This window comes from Triticum urartu, chromosome 3 (genome assembly GCF_003073215.2).
Source record: "Triticum urartu cultivar G1812 chromosome 3, Tu2.1, whole genome shotgun sequence".
Classification (NCBI taxonomy): Eukaryota; Viridiplantae; Streptophyta; class Magnoliopsida; order Poales; family Poaceae; genus Triticum; species Triticum urartu.
This window is the reverse complement of record NC_053024.1, coordinates 580,813,500-580,824,334: the sequence shown is the minus strand read 5'-3', so window position 1 is coordinate 580,824,334 and position 10,835 is coordinate 580,813,500. Positions and strand designations below refer to the sequence as shown.

The window sequence follows — 10,835 nt, the reverse complement described above, 5'->3', positions numbered from 1 at the left end:
ATCATCATTGGGCACATCATCTGGTTCCTCTTGATCTTCAGCTTCCCCCATTGCAGCAACACCGTATTCAGGGGGCACATAGTTGTCATCGTCCTCTTCTTCTTCGTTGTCTTCCATCATAATCCCTATTTCTCCGTGCTTGGTCCAAACAATATAGTGTGGCATGAAACCCTTATAAAGTAGGTGGGTGTGAAGGATTTTCTGGTCAGAGTAATACTTCATATTCCCACATATAGGGCATGGACAACACATAAAACCATTCTGCTTGTTTGCCTCAGCCACTTCGAGAAAATTATGCACGCCCTTAATGTACTCGGAGGTGTGTCTGTCACCGTACATCCATTGTCGGTTCATCTGCGTGCATTATATATAATTAAGTGTGTCAAAAACCATTAAAGAACATCATGAATAGATAAGTGACCAAATTAATAGAAGTTCATCATCACATTAAAACGAAAGTACATACATAGTTCTCATTGAACAACATATAGCTCTCCAGAGCATCTAATTAAACCATACATTGAAACTATGTAAAACATTTCAATGCAACAACAAATGCGATCATAATCGCAACCAAGGTAACAATTGATCCAACGGCATAATAATACCAAGCCTTGGTATGAATGGCATATTTTCTAATCTTTCTAATCTTCAAGTGCATTGCATCCATCTTGATCTTGTGAACATCGACGACATCCGCAACATGCAACTCCAATATCATATTCTCCTCCTCAATTTTTTTATTTTTTCCTTCAAGTAATTGTTTTCTTCTTCAACTAAATTTAACCTCTCGACAATAGGGTCAGTTGGAATTTCCGGTTCACATACCTCCTAGATAAATAAAATCTATGTCACGTTGGTCGGCATAATTGTCATAAACAATAAATGAACCAAATAGTTATAAAAGATAATATATACCACATCCGAATCATAGACAGGACGAGGGCCGACGGGGGCGGATACCAAAACCATCGCACTATATAATAACAAACAATAATAAAAGTAAGAAAATTAGACAAGTATCTATCTAATCATACAAGTAAGATTTTTTTATTTTACAAAGAAGATAAGAACAAGAGGCTCACCACGGTGGTGTCGGCGACGAGATCGACGGTGGTGAAGACGGGGACGGGACGTGACGGACCGCTAAACCTATACAAATCTTGAGGAAAATGGAGCTTGCAGGTCGAGCTTGGAGAGGAGAAAGCTTAAGTAGTGTGGCTCGGGAATTTCATCGAACACCTCATGTGCATAGGAGGTGAGCTAGAGCACAACACACCTCTCCCAAAAAATAGAGCAGTGAGCTGAGCTGAGCGCGGGGACACTGTATATAGGCATCTCATTGGTCCTGGTTCGTGGCTAGAACCGGGACTAAAGGACCCTCTTTGGTCTTGGTTCCAGCAACAAACCGGGACCAATGGTTGTGGGCCAGGAGCGAGGCCCATTGGTCCCGGTTCGTGTATGGAACCGGGACCAATAGGGCTAGATGAACCAGGACCAATGGCCCATGAGGCCCGGCCGGCCCCCTGGCGTCACGAACCGAGACCTATGCCACCATTGGTCCCGGTTCATGAGTGAACCGGGACTAATGGGATTACCCGGCTTGGACCAAAGCCCTGTTTTCTACTAGTGGAAGGGCACCCCACACGACACCGTCGGCTGGCATGGGCATTGAAGAAATGAGTTCTTGCGCCTCCTTGAGACGGTCGGCCCGTCCAAGGAGGTCCACCATGCAGGTGTAGTGCAACAGTATAGGTCGCAACTGGTATGTACTCTCCATTGATGAGAAGTACTTGTGCCCATCCTCGTACATTCCAGCGTGGTTGCACGTCGACAAGAGGCCGACCATTGCGACATTATCTGGTCGGGTGCCTTCTGACACCATCGCCTGGAAGAGATATACAGCAACATCACCATGCCCGTGCATGCCGTACCCAGTGATCAGTGCCGTCCAAGACACAATGCTCTTCCTGGGCATTTCGTTGAACAACCGTTGTGCCTGGGGAAAACTGTTGCAGCATGCATGGAAGTTGATGATAGAGTTGCAGAGCTGCGTGTTGGCACGGAAACCTGGGAGTCTCTCTTGCATGCAGCGTTCGACACCCAGGCCTACACCGAACTCTCCAAGATGGGCACATGAGGGAGCATGCCCACGAGCATCACGACGTCTGGCTCCACGCCGCCGCCATCGTGGCCACACATGTGGTTGTACAGATCAAGGGCGTCCCCTGCGAGGCCATTCTGCGCGTGGGATGACAACACGACATGCTGGAATTTTGTCTATTTTGGGCCAGCCCAATAGCAGTTTCAGAAATTCCTAATAAATCCTAGAGGCCCACACAGCCCATTCGTGCAAGGAAAGAGGTGGAACTAAAGTTTAGTCTCACATTGCTAGTTTAGAGGGAGTTGGACCTCTTTATAAGGGAGGTTCTCTCCCCACATGTATGAGCATGAGCACAAGAGGGACATCCACGCGTGCTCCTCCACCGCCGCCCACCTCTCCACGCCTCGCCTCGTCAAGATGCGCCGCGGGTTGCGGGAATGAGCCGAGCCGAAACCGCACCTCTTTGAGTCCTGTACGGGAGAAGGGTGATAAGGTTTTTGGGGAGCGCTCCACGCGACTACTGACTTCTTCGTCACGAACGCCCCGAACTCCGACGACTTCTTCCCCAACATCGACAACCTTCTCGACGACATGGCTGGCGAGGACACCGACCCCAAGTCCAGTGCTTCTGCTGGTGCTGCTGTCCCGTCCATGTTCTTGCTCTTCCTGTTAGAGGTCCTGCCATAGTTCCTTGTTCTAGTGTTTGCCCTAGATATGTTAAGTTCTATTTTATATATGCAACTTGATCTACTGTCTGCTCTAGATATGTTTGGTTACAGTTCACATATGCAGATGTTATTTACCTTCTCTCTATCAGATCGCATGACTTGTTTTATCTCTGCTATACTAGTCATGCTTTATCTAGTATTTCTGTTAATAAAATCATTCGGTGAATTCCTCATATTTCCAACAATCCAAAAACCTTATTAATAGGCAATTTACCCCGAGTGGTTTTGCTGCTTCCATGAGACCTCCTATGTTTGAGGGTATCCACTACAAGAGGTGGCGCGTGAGAACAGTCTTATGGTTTCAAACCATGAGTTGCTATGACGCCACTCTTGGCAAACCTGAAGGAGAATATGGTGCTCAACAAGAACAAGCTTTTCAGAAAATGGATACCCTGTTTAAGGCTGCTCTCTTGAGTGTTCTTGGTGAGAACATAGTTGATGCTTATACCTCAATTGATAATGGAAAAGATATGTGGGACGCACTCGAGGCCAAGTTTGGGGTCTCGGATGCCAGCACTGAGTTGTTCATCATGGAGCAATTCTATGATTACAAGATGACTGAAGAGTGCTCTGTGCTCATGAAATACAGTCATTTGCTAGAGAACTTGAGCACTTCAATTGTATGCTACCGGACAAGTTTGTTGCCGGAGGTATCATCACTAAGCTTCCTCCCACGTGGAGGAACTTTGCTACCTTACTGAAGCATGAGGCAGGAGTTTTCCGTTCCGGATCTCATTGGTACTCTTGATGTGGAAGAAAAGGCGAGAGCAAAGGACAACCATGCTCGAGGTATTGAGGGAGGTTCTAGTGCCAATCTGGTAAAGAAGAAAAACTTCCAGCCCCACAAGTTCAAGAACAAGGGCAAGTTTGATGGTAAAGCAAAGTTTGATGGGAAGAACAAGGCTGTACAGCACACAAACTTCAAGAAGAAGAATGACAAGAAGAAAGGTGTTTGTCATGTGTGTGAAGATCCTGATCATTGGGCTCCTAGTTGTCCTAGTCGCTATGACAAGCGTCATCTTGGGAAAGGCGGCAAGACCGCTAATGTTGTCATTGGAGACACTGACATGAAGGATGCTGGGTATGGTATATTTCACACTATTCTTTCAGTATGCCATTCTCCTGATTGGTTAATTGACACGGGTGCTAATGTGCATGTATGCAGTGATATTTCCATGTTCTCGTATTATCAGACCGCAGGGACTTCCACCATGCTGATGGGCAACGGTTCAAGTGCTTTTGTTCGTGGTGTTGGCACAGTCGATCTGAAGTTTACTTCGGGGAAGATCGTGCGGCTGAAGAACGTGCATTATGTCCCCTCCGTCAATAAAAATCTTGTTAGCGGGTCTCTTCTGTGTAGAGATGGCTACAAGCTTGTCTTTGAGTCGAATAAATTTTCAATATCCAAGTATGTAACCTTTGTTGGTAAAGGCTATGAGTCAGGAGGCCTGTTTCGTTTATCCTTGTCAGACGTTTGCAATAAAGTTGTTAATCATGTCTGCAATAATAGTGAATCAAATGTGTGGCATTCACATCTTTGTCATGTTAACTTTGGTTGCATGTCGCGATTAGCAAAGTTGAACTTCATCCCTAGTTTCACCACTGCCAAGGGATCTAAGTGTCAAGTGTGTGTGCAAGCTAAGCAACCTCGTAAGTCTCATACGACTGCAGAAACAAGAAATCTTGCACCACTAGAACTCATACATTCAGATCTTTCTGAAATGAATGGTGTGTTGACAAAAGTTTGAAAGAAATATTTTATGACGTTAATTGATGACTCCACTAGATACTGCCATGTGTATCTTCCGAAATCTAAGGATGAGGCTTTGAACTATTTCAAGATCTATAAAGCGGAAGCGGAAAACCAACTTGATCGAAAGATCAAGAGGCTTAGGTCCGATCATGGTGGAGAGTATTTCTCAAATGAATAGGATTCCTTTTGTGCAGAACATGGTATAATCCATGAGAGGACACCCCCCCTATTCAGCCCAGTCAAATGGGGTGGACGAAAGAAAGAACTGTAGTCTAACTGATTTGGTTAACGCCATGTTAGACACATCGGGTCTCTCCAAGGCATGGTGGGGGGAGGCGATATTGATTGCATGTCATGTCCTAAACCGAGTTCCCACAAAGAACAAAGAGGTAACTCCATTCGAGGAATGGGAGAAGAAAAGGTTAAAACTCTCTTATCTATGAACCTGGGGTTGTTTGGCGAAAGTCAATGTGCCAATTCCAAAGAAGCGCAAGCTTGGACCAAAGACTGTGGATTGTGTTTTCCTAGGATATGCTTTTCATAGCATTGGTTATAGATTCTTGGTTGTAAAATCTGAGGTACCTGACATGCATGTCGGTACGATTATGGAGTCGAATGACGCAACTTTCTTTGAAGATATATTTCCCAAGAAGGATATGGCTACCTCATCTAATCAGGAGATGCCTAGTTCATCAAATCAGGAACCAGTTACAATTACTCAACCTGTGATTTCGATAGAACACTTTGAAAATCATGTAGAGGAGAACAATGAAGTTCCTACTAGGAGCAAGAGACAGAGGACTGCAAAGTCCTTTGGTGATGATTTTCTTGTGTATCTCATAGATGATACTCCCAATTCTATTTCAGAGGTCTATGCGTCTGAAGATGCTGACTACTGGAAGGAAGCGGTCCGTAGTGAGATGGATTCCATCTTGGCAAATGAAACTTGGGAGATCACTAATCGTCCTTACAGGTGCAAACCTATAGGGTGCAAATGGGTATTCAAGAAGAAGCTTATGCCTGATGGTACTATTGAAAATACAAGGCACGGCTCATGGCCAAGGGTTATACCCAAAAGGAAGGTGCAGACTTCTTTGATACTTACTCACCTATGGCTCGACTGACCACTATTCGAGTACTACTTTCTCTAGCGGCCTCACATGGTCTTCTCGTTCATCAAATGGATGTTAAGACTGCTTTCCTAAATGGAGAGTTGGATGAGGAAATATATATGGAACAACCAGATGGGTTTGTAGTAGATGGTCAGGAGGGAAAAGTGTGCAAGTTGCTGAAGTCTTTGTATGGACTCAATCAAACACCCAAATAGTGGCATGAGAAGTTTGAAAGAACTTTAACAGCTACAGGCTTTGTTATAAACGAAGCTGATAAATGTGTGTACTATCGCCATGGTGGGGCGAGGGAGTTATCCTTTGTTTGTATGTTGATGACATACTGATTTTCGGAACAAATCTGAAGGTTATTAAGGAGGTCAAGGATTTCCTATCTCGTTGCTTTGAGATGAAGGATTTAGGAGTGGTTGGTGTCATTCTGAACATCAAGTTGTTGAGAGATGATGATGGTGGGATTACATTGCTTCAATCTCACTATGTGGAAAAGATCTTGAGTCGCTTTGGCTACAGTGACTGCAAGCCTTCTCCAACACCATATGATGCTAGTGTGTTGCTTCGAAAGAATCGAAGAATTGCTAGAGACCAATTGAAATATTCTCAGATTATTGGCTTGCTTATGTATTTAACCAGTGCTACAAGACCTGACATCTCTTTTGTTGTTAGCAAACTGAGCCGGTTTGTCTCAAAATCAGGAGATGTGCATTGGAAAGCTCTAGAGAGAGTTTTGCGTTATTTGAAAGGCACTGCGAATTATGGAATTCACTACACTGGGCACCCAAAGGTGCTTGAAGGGTATAGTGACTCAAACTGGATCTTAGATGCTGATGTGATAAAGGCCACGAGCGGATATGTATTCACTCATGGAGGTGGCGTTGTTTCTTGGAAGTCTTGCAAGCAGACCATCTTATCGAGGTCAACAGTGGAAGGAGAACTCACAGCACTAGATACAGCTACGGTCGAAGTGGATTGGCTTCATCATCTCTTGAATGACTTGCCGGTTGTTGAGAAACCTGTACCGGGTATCCTTATGAACTGCGACAATCAAACTGTGATCACGAAAGTGAGCAGCTCAAAGGATAACATGGAGTCATCAAGACACGTTCAGAGAAGGTTAAAGTCTGTCAGGAAAATGAGCAACCCCAGAGTTATTGCATTGGATTATATCCAAACGTCTAAAAATCTGGCAGATCCTTTTACTGAGGGTCTATCACGTAATGTGATAGATAATGCATCAAGGGAGATGGGTATGAGACCCACAATATGAGTTGTTCACAGTGGTAACCTAGTCTATGTGATCGGAGATCCCGTGAATTAGATGTGGAAGACAAGTTGTTGATCAACTGAGAGGAGAGTATCCTTACTATTAACAATACCACTCCATGAAGATGCAATACTCTCCTAATCTGCATGGCTGGTTGATGTATATCTTAATGTGTTCTAATTGGCTCATTGAAGCAAAGATGTTTTCCTGCAGAACATCTTTTGAAGAACACACCTATATGAGTCTGATTGTTAAACGTCGCAATCTATGAGAGTAGGGTTCTCTCTAGTAAACTCATGAAAGGTCTCGGAGTATGACACATAAGCTCCACCCGCGGGGAAGACCCACGGTAGCCACGTATTGGTCAAGGCTTTATGTGAAGCTAGATTTGTAGAAAACTTGTAGTTCAAGGTCCAGTCCACTGTTCAAGTTTCTTACTAGTGTAGCATAGAGTTCTAGGTGGAAGTTCAACTTAACAGTCTCCACTGCAGTACCGGTATATAAAAAAATGTTTTTGGAACCAAAGGCAATTTCTGTGCGCCTCTGGGATCTGGTGGGGGATTGTTGGAATTTTGTCTATTTTGGGCCAGCCCAATAGTAGTTTCAGAAATTCCTAATTAGTCCTAGAGGCCCACACAGCCCATTCGTGCAAGGCAAGAGGTGGAACTAAAGTTTAGTCCCACAGTGCTAGTTTAGAGGGAGTTGGACCTCTTTATAAGGGAGGTTCTCTCCCCACATCTATGAGCATGAGAACAAGAGGGACATCCACGCGCGAACCTCCTCCGCCGCCCGCCTTGCCACGCCACGCCTCGTCACGACGCACCGCGCCGCTGGTTGTGGGAATGAGCCGAGCCGATGTCTAAATTTTTGCCACGCACGACGGGTATATGAACGGTCACATGGGAGCTGAAACGTTTTTGCTGTAGTGGAGATTGATTACGAACGGCGCACCTCTCTGCCTGCTTCCTGTTCGCTTCGTCTCCCTCTGTTGCTTCACCTCCCGTCGCAGCTTGTTCGCCTCTCTCTACTGTGCCTATATAAGAGAGGTTGCTCCTCTCCAGAGAGGCACATCAGAAAGACCATCTCCCTCTCGCCACTAAGTTCCCGAGCACTGCGCTGCTGCTACGTTCTTCCCCATCCCGGCTTGCAGCGTGCACCGCAGGTCGGGACAGTAGGCCTCCGAAACGCACCTCTTTGAGTCCAGTACGGGAGAAGGGTGATAAGGTTTTTGGGGAGTGCTCCACGCGACTACTGACTTCTTCGTCACGGACGCCCCAGACTCCGACGACTACTTCCCCGACGATGACTTCTTCGCCGACGTCGACAACCTTCTCGATGACATGGCTGGCGAGGACACCGACCCCAAGTCCAGTGCTTCTGCTGGTGCTGCTGTCCCGTCCATGTTCTTGCTCTTCCTGTTAGAGGTCCTGCCATAGTTCCTTGTTCTAGTGTTTGCCCTAGATATGTTAAGTTCTATTTCATATATGCAACTTGATCTACTGTCTGCTCTAGATATGTTTGGTTACAGTTCACATATGCAGATGTTATTTACCTTCTCTCTATCAGATCACATGACTTGTTTTATCTCTTCTATACTAGTCATGCTTTATCTAGTATTTCTGTTAATAAAATCATTCGATAAATTGCTCATATTTCCAACACGGCGTTCCATGAGACAATGTCATGGGAGGTCAATGGCATCTCGTCAAACACCTGCCGGCCAAGGCCAGCACCGCGGCGCGCGTACGCTGATATGAGGCAGTTGCCCACGTTTGTCTCGGCGGCGAGCCCTGCTTTCCCCGCGAGGGCATGGAGCTGCGACACGACGCTCTGAGGAGCGGCGGGGAGCAGCGTCATGAGTGTGACGACATCAAAGGGGACGCCGGCCGCCCGCATGCGGCGGAAGAGGGCGAAGCAGGCCGCCGGGAGCGCGTGCAGCGCGCATCCAGAGATGAGGGAGTTAAAGGCAGTGCGGCGTGTGGTGGGAGGCGTGGACGCGAGGGGCATTTCATTAAGGAGTTGGTGGGCGCGCGGGAGGAGGCCGAGGCGGGAGTAGGAGGAGAGCAGCGAGGAGAGGAGGTAGGCGTCGGAGGAAGAGAGCAGGCCGCACTTGCAACCGAGTGACTGTATCTGGGCGACGCCGGAGACCAGGGATAGTGTCGTGCAAGAGATTACCGCGGCTGGTAGCGCAAGGGCGTGCGGCAGTGGCGAGGGGTCGCCGTCGCGAAGCAGGGCCAGGACCTCCCGATGCCGGGCGAGGCGCGCCAAGGTGTGCACCCGGGAGCTCCATGGCTCTGTGCAATTAGCGTCGCCTACTAAGGCGTAGGCGGTGGAGGTCGCCACAGAGGTGGAAGGTTCCATGGTCATCTTTAGCCAGCACAAGCCGAGAGCTTTTTTTTAGTAAATTTTGAGGGGACGAGATGATCCCGGCCTAGTTGCGAAATGGTGCCTCCCTCCTAGGGCCCAGGTCGTGGGTTACCTGTTGGCGGCCCAACAGGGTCTCTAGAAATTATGTCCAAATTTTAATGAATTTCGTCATGTTTGATATAATTTGTCTAGTTTATTTAGATCCGATTTGAAATATGTGCGGGCAGTTTTGGATGACCGACTCTTGCATCAGTGCCCACCGACTGTTCCCCACCGGTCCACTGAAGGATAATGTGGGAGATGCCCTTATATAATTATTATAAATGTTTTTTCCGAGGGAAATATAGTTAAACTTTTTCATTTATACAACGTAACCATAAGGAGCACGAGCAGGAGAAAAGAGGGTCCGGAGCGCACACGCGTGCCTAGCCTACTACTCCAGCGAGTACACGGGCGGCTAGTAGAGTCCTAGAGGCCTACGCGAGCGACCAAAGCGGCGATCCGGACGAACGCTAGCCATCCAATCACATCTGATCTGGCCTCCTTGACCTAACCGCTCAAGGCGAAAAGGAATTCTATGAGACCAGGTCTCACGGGGTAGCAGGTCACACCCATCCTGATGACACAAATCACAAAGCATCTACCCCACCCTCCACCTGAAATCAGGGGAGGAGAGATTAGATGCTTTGTGATGTGTGAATGTCAGGTGTCATCCATCAGGGCGGGTCTCACTTGCTAATCGTGAGACCTGGTCTCATATAATTTTTTTACCAAAATCTAAAAAGTGGCCGCGCGCTAACTGGAGAGAACGAGCGGCCGAGCTTGTTGGGGAACGTAGTAATTTCAAAATTTTCCTACGCACACGCAAGATCATGGTGATGCATAGCAACGAGAGGGGAGAGTGTTGTCTACGTACCCACGCAGACCGACTGCGGAAGCGTTGACGCAACGTAGAGGAAGTAGTCGTACGTCTTCCCGATCCGACCGATCCAAGCACCGTTACTCCGGCACCTCCGAGTTCTTAGCACACGTACAGCTCGATGACGATCCCCGGGCTCCGATCCAGCAAAGCGTCGGGGAGGAGTTCCGTCAGCACGACGGCATGGTGACGATCTTGATGTTCTACCGTCGCAGGGCTTCGCCTAAGCACCGCTACAATATAATCGAGGTGGAATATGGTGGCAGGGGGCACCGCACACGGCTAAGGAACGATCTCAAGGATCAACTTGTGTGTACTAGGGTGCCCCCTGCCTCCGTATATAAAGGAGCCAAGGGGAAGGGGGCGGCCGGCCAAGGAGGGCGCGCCAAGGGAGTCCTACTCCCTCTGGGAGTAGGATTCCCCCCCCCCAATCCTAGTTGGAATAGGATTCCTCGAGGGGGGAAAGACAGAGAGGGGGCCGGCCACCTCTCCTTGTCCTAATAGGACTAGGGGAGGGGGGAGGCGCGCGGCCCACCTTGGGCTGCCCCTTTCTCCTTTCCACTAAAGCCCACT

At 47.6% G+C, this 10,835-nt stretch overlaps 1 pseudogene; it reads right to left on the bottom strand.

Moving 5' to 3' along the window:
* Positions 1-1,594: 1,594 nt before the first annotated feature.
* On the bottom strand, positions 1,595-9,343 carry LOC125546979 (annotated as a pseudogene).
* Positions 9,344-10,835: the final 1,492 nt, after the last annotated feature.